At 31.2% G+C, this 6,961-nt stretch overlaps 1 protein-coding gene across 1 annotated transcript in view; it reads right to left on the reverse strand.

Annotated features, from left to right (window-relative positions):
• Positions 1-1,741: 1,741 nt before the first annotated feature.
• The window catches only part of LOC106466916 (golgin subfamily A member 4-like), a 63,529-nt gene continuing 58,309 nt past the window's right edge, over positions 1,742-6,961 (reverse strand). The window contains exons 19-20 of the mRNA XM_022394992.1: positions 5,025-5,078; positions 1,742-1,880 (exon numbers count right to left, since the gene is read on the reverse strand). The gene's annotated coding sequence lies outside the window, so the exon portion shown is untranslated. The remainder of the gene's footprint in view (positions 1,881-5,024; positions 5,079-6,961) is intronic.

Consider the following 6,961-nt stretch of genomic DNA (forward strand, 5'->3'; position numbering starts at 1 on the left):
AAGAACCTTGTCTATATGTAATCCGAGAACAACCCGTAGCGTCACCAAAACCAAAACTTTACTGCAATGGTGTTAAAATTAAACACAAGTATCATCCGATACAAGAACCTTGTCTATATGTAATCCGAGAACAACCCGTAGCGTCACCAAAACCAAAACCTTACTGCAATGGTGTTAAAATTAAACACAAGTATCATCCGATACAAGAACCTTGGCTATATGTAATCCGAGAAGAACTTGTAGTGTCACCAAAACTTTACTGCAATGGTGTTAAAATTAAACACAAGTATCATCCGATACAAGAACCTTGTCTATATGTAATCCGAGAAGAACCTGTAGTGTCACCAAAACCAAAACCTTACTGCAATGGTGTTAAAATTTAGATATAATTACAATACATCAGTTATACAAAAAAAAAATATTATTGCCTGAAATAACTACTTATAAAGCTCACAACATATTTTTCACCTGTCAAACTGAAACTTTTAAATATGAAAACATCATTCAGATGTCCCATTTGTAACATATAACATGACGTAGTAAAGCACAATTTCATATTTGAATTACCAAGTACAACATATTCTTCACCTGTCAAACTGAAACTTTTAAATATGAAAACATCATTCAGATGTCCCATTTGTAACATATAACATGATGTAGTAAAGCACAATTTCATATTTGAATTACCAAGTACAACGTCTTCTCCTTCTGTGTCACATTCAGTAGGAGGTACAGTTGAGTTGAAGTAATCCGAGAACAACCCGTAGTGTCACCAAAACTTTACTGCAATGGTGTTAAAATTAAACACAAGTATCATCCGATATGAGAACCTTGGCTATATGTAATCCGAGAAGAACTTGTAGTGTCACCAAAACCAAAACCTTACTGCAATGGTGTTAAAATTTAGATATAATTACAATACATCAGTTATACAAAAAAAAATATTATTGCCTGAAATAACTGCTTATAAAGCTTACAACATATTCTTCACCTGTCAAACTGAAACTTTTAAATATGAAAACATCATTCAGATGTCCCATTTGTAACATATAACATGACGTAGTAAAGCACAATTTCATATTTGAATTACCAAGTACAACATATTCTTCACCTGTCAAACTGAAACTTTTAAATATGAAAACATCATTCAGATGTCCCATTTGTAACATATAACATGATGTAGTAAAGCACAATTTCATATTTGAATTACCAAGTACAACGTCTTCTCCTTCTGTGTCACATTCAGTAGGAGGTACAGTTGAGTTGAAGAACTCCCACGTCCGAGGCGTTAGGTCGGGTCCATCTTCTGTGAGTTCTAAACTCAGACCCTCTCCCAGAGACAAGTTACTGAAGTCTTCCCTGGATCCATGACTAGCTGCTGTTCCTATAGCAAAGACACCTTACGTTAATTATAAAAAACGGATTATTCAGAAAAACAAATGTATGAAACAAAATCATCACGTACTTATATAATTAGTTTTACACTTTCATAATAAAGGTTATTAAGGTAGTTATTTATTTATAGTTAAGGACAAAGCTGCACAATGGGCTATCTGTGCTCTGCCCAGCACGGGTATCAAAACCCAGTTTCTAGCGTTGTAAGTCCGCAGACATACTGCTTTGCCACCGGGAAGGCAAGGTAGTTAAAACATAACTCATTAAAAATAAGAGTATTGAATACAGAAAGACCACATGATAAATCAACACATTAAATGCACATAGACTCACCATGGTCATCATCTTGATTTCCATCATTCAAATATCCAGCATCTAAACCAAGCTTAGTCAAATGGTTTTGTATATCATGTTCAGTGTCCAAGAAGGTTTTTACCAGATGCGATAAGACGTTAAGAAGACGGGAGTTTGTCTGAGCCGTATCCCTGTGTCAAAAAACACGCTTCACATTAACATTATAATCAATCATAAAATAGCTCTATCACTTGAAAGAAATTACTATCTGAAGAAAAACTGTGATATTTTTATACACACAGACTGTCTGTAAAATGTACTATCACACTTCCCAGCACACCTTTAAATACTAAAATGGTTGTTTAATTTTTCTATCTTTATTATTATTATTGTGTTTTATTTTATCTCTCAATGATGGGCCTAAAATCAAGCAAGCCATGATGGATGTTGATTTTGAATATGAAACAATCATTTGTCCAGAAAGACATAAAAGTCTGTGAAGTATGTTGACACTGAAAACCATAAACCTCACAGATCTGTGGAGTTATTTAAAAATAATTATTTTTCATAATTAATTCTGTTTCAGATAACATTACACTGATTGCTTTGATGGGGAAGGGGCAACCAATTACAAAATATTTTTAAGAAAATATTTGAGATTAATGCCTTTTACTCTTTTATCTACTTTGAATATTACAAAGCACTTTTAGTGATTTCTGTAAACATATTCAAATAGTTGAGTACATTACATTAAAACAATTTTGAATATGAAAATCAATAAATCCTAAAACATTTTCAAATTGTTTGCCTTTTGTAGTTATAGTGTAATGCACCCAAAATTTGTTGTTTTTGGAAATGGTATACAACAGCTGTTTCTGAAGCAAAATATTCATACATTCAGATCTTAAAGATGTGTTCAGTTCAGGGGTTCAGAATTTCTAAGTTGGGGATATCTCTTGTACTTATTAGCATTTGAAAAAAGAAAAATAAATATGGATCAGTTTGAGGCACCAGTACCACCCAGAAAGAGACTTGCAACATGCCAGATACCAGCCACAGTAATCAAACAGATGAGAACTCCAAAACAAAGTTCAGTGGATAAACAAGTCCATGTGTTCCAAGTAACAGTATGGAACATAATCAAGAAAGATCTCCACTTGGATCATGTGTACAGAAGTTGCTTCCACAATACATCCATTTAATCACTGCATACCTCAAGCAGCTAGAGAAATGAAATGGGTTTTCATGCTATTCCATTCATAGGCACAACAGTAAAGTCACATGTTACCACACTTATGGATCTCTGTGCAATTGGACTGCTGAAACAGGTTCTGGAAAGCCATCTTCTTCATGCATTATGTTGGTCATAGAAAGCCAGCAAGGAGGCTTTGAACATGATAGCCTTACAATAGTCTTTTGCAATGAAAACTACACTACAGGGCTATTGTCAAGATACACTGTTATCACATAATGTACTCAATTTCTGTAAATGGATAGACATGTGAAAGAAAACAACTGCCAGGTGAAAGAAAAGCTTTGACCTATCAGGATGATGTACACAAACTGCTCTCACATGATAAAGCTAAGTAAACTATCTGGTAATAGCCATCCAAGTTTCTGTGGAGTTTGCCACCTGGAGAAGTACGTGAGTTTAAGTGCTGTTTTTTTACAAAGATAAAATGTAAAGTGGTAAAAATCTTACAATCAAATAGCTTATTCTTTAACAAGACTAACTGGATAACTAAATGAGATCAACAGAACTTAAATTGTTCCTATTTTGCTTCTTCCTGACAATATAATACGAGTTACCAGTTTTAAAATTAAACTATTTACAGTAATAAATCAGACCTAACTAAACTAACTAAACAAATTCAAATTTCTTAGGAAACATTTTATTTTACGATGAAAAGATAGTCTGCCTCATTAAGTAATAAGCTTAAGATTAGAATTGCAAAAAAATATTTGAATTCTATTTGATTAGCTTTAAAAAATTCGATAAAAAGAACATTTAAACGTACTAAGTTTACAGAGAATGAAATTAAAACCCAAGTAGCATAGTTAAAAAGGAATGTCATTTTCACTAATATAACAATTATGTAATGTACCCATATTGGGTATTTAACTATCAAACTCACATTTTACACAAATATACATCCTAAAATATGACCTTATCTTACTGGTAGCTATATCATTTCAGCTGAATTGCATCTTGAGTGGGTTTCTTATTACAACTTCAAGTTCATAGTTATGATCGAATATAAATGGTTAAAACATGAAACTTAAGTCTTTTTTTTTTTGTATATTAAGATTTGTTTCCCCTATTATAATAATAATAGCTATAAAGACTCTAGTAGTTTAAACCAATATTTTGTCTGGTTAAACCCAAGCAACAAAATTTCTGTTTGAAGTAATATGCATCCTTAGATATATTAGGCCTACAAAGAAAATCTCAGTAAAAAAAAACAACAGGTTGTACAAGATCACAAAAAAAAGCTAATTGATAATGCAGGTTTTATATTTTGTGGTGTGTTATTTTATTGTATATTTTTAAAGAACAGTATTATGACTGTACTAGATGTATAACATTAATGGTGAATTTAAAAAAAACATTACATTCATACCAATCAATGACATTACATTTTCACATAAATTAAAGTGTATCACACAAGGTATCACGTTACAGTTTTGTGTGTGAATGTGCTTGTTTGTGCTAACAGCTGGTTATTTAGTGGGTAATCACAACACTCATACAAGATTTATTACACATGAATACATCAAAATGCTGTGGGATAAACTGTTATTTTCCTTTCCATGCCTATATAATTAATATATCTACTTAGATACATACATAATCACATGAACTGTTCCATAACAAATATCAATACTGTTAACTAGCTCTGCAACAACAAGGTTAAATAAACAATAAGGTATCTTTATTACAGTACTTAAGCAGCCAACACGTTTGTAAGGATATGCAAAGAGCAGCAGCAGTTATGGATTAGCAAGATATTGTAATAAAGAGAAAGTCCCTTAAACTGAGGAAGCCTAATTATTTTCATATTAGTTTTGTAGGAAACAAATTTTTTGCAGATATTAAGTATCAAGTTTCCTTATAAACACAATAATTTTATTAAAGCACAAAAAACAGATGGTTAAGCTCATTTAACAGGTCTCACAGGAACAGACTGTTTCACAGGAAACAAAGCTTTCTATTAAGTACAAAGCAGCAAACAATCGTGTTAATTTCACAAAATATAAAGGATTAGGGTTCTCCAAAAGCAAGAGGAGTTAGCCACCACCAACAGCCCACATGTAAAATAGGTTATATGACTTACACCTGCCACGACTGTATATCAATGGTTGACAACTCTGACCCTGTTTGCCAATCCCTAGAAGTGAAAAGTAAAGGCTGATGACAACAGTTGATTGTTGTGCATGAAATCACATCAATTTCTTTTTTCTTAATAAGATTTCATTAGAGAAACTGGCTTTTCAACAAATTCTTTGACTTAATCTAACTTAAGTCTAAGAGCAGACAATTTTATTAATGTCCTAGCAAAAAACAATGTACCTAGTGAAAACAGCATTCACGTTTAATCTTCAACACAAATAATACAAAAACATGTAGAAAAATTTCTTAATTAAAACAGCAAGAATGCTACACTAATGTTACACAAATTTTACTGTTCTTACAATCTTGTAAAACAAAAACCTTTAATAGAGAAGTTTCATTTGACGTATAAATGTACATGTTATCACAAAACACCGAATGTTAGATTTCCCTCTAAGACAAAAATATAAAGCCTATAATCCGAGTATTTTTGAAACGTTGACCTTTCTGTATCAGGGGCAAACTGGTCCAATCTTTTGAAAGTGAATGGGTTATAATGATTTGAATTTTTATCTTAAATTGATTTTTTGAACCTGTGTGTTTTCCTAACATCATGATTTTCTTCTAAATATTCTAAAAGACATGGCTATCAAAAGGCATAACAAGAACATTTACATAAACATAGGAGCACAAATAGTGTTGTATGACAATATAAACCCTCAGCAAGCATACTGACACTAGTTACATTAAAATTTATAGAAGTAAATAAAAGACAGACTAACAGGAATGATAAAACAAACATTCAAACTTTTTGAAAGTGATAACTATTATTATAATTTCACCATTCTGGGATACACCTTCTGTTAGATTTAACCTCTATTCACAAGTTCCATCTTTGTCACATTATACTGACTGTAATCAGTTGTGGACGAGCTAATATCATTTATAGAAGGTAAATAAAAGACAGACTAACAGGAATGATAAAACAAACATTCAAACTTTTTGAAAGTGATAACTGTTATTATAATTTCACCATTCTGTTCAGTTTAAATATTAGCTCATCCACAACTGATTACAGTCAGTATAATGTGACAAAGATGGAACTTGTGAATAGAGGTTAAATCTAACAGAAGATGTATCCCTACCTCTGATACAAGGTGTATCCTTACCTCCAATACAAAGTGTATCTTTACCTCTATGTGGAACTTGTTTCATTAGAAACATCTAACAACAAAACAAAATTATAACATCCCAATGATATTTGTTTTGTCCTTCTTGCTACATTTTTACTTTCATTTAATAACCTGATTCCTAAAATCTATAAATAGAGATATAATGGAAACAAATTACAGTATGTATTAAACTTTATTCAAAGTTTATTTTTTGTTTTTTAAGAAAGATGACATTTATCATTCAATGTTCTACAGCATCTTTAAATATCAATTATTAGGCTAAAGAAAGTACAACTTTAATGAATTTTATGAAAGATAACTTTAAGAAAACTGTCAACTTTCATAAAGAAAAAAATTAAAAGTTAGAATGCGAGCTTAGGTCCCAAAGGTTAGTTCCAGATGTTTTTATCATTATCTTTAATTTTATTTTTTATCAGCAGTTTATTTAATTACTTATTTTATTTTAACAGCTTTTAATTTTGTGCTTTCCCAGGTGTACTTGAAAAATGGTATATCATGAAACCAACTACAACTAATGTCATCAAAACTCTCATACAAAATTCAATTCCTACGATAACTTTATATTATACACTTCACTGTAGCAATGTAGCAAATCACTTAAAATTTAATTTTTGATAGACAGACAGACATATAGGTAAATAGATAATGTTTTTGTAAATTTAAGTTTTCAATGTTTTTGAATTATTTTCTGTAACCATTCAATTCAATTCCTACGATAACTTTATATTATACACTTCACTGTAGCAAA

The sequence above is a fragment of the Limulus polyphemus genome, unplaced genomic scaffold, assembly GCF_000517525.1.
Source record: "Limulus polyphemus unplaced genomic scaffold, Limulus_polyphemus-2.1.2 Scaffold2422, whole genome shotgun sequence".
Classification (NCBI taxonomy): domain Eukaryota; kingdom Metazoa; phylum Arthropoda; class Merostomata; order Xiphosura; family Limulidae; genus Limulus; species Limulus polyphemus.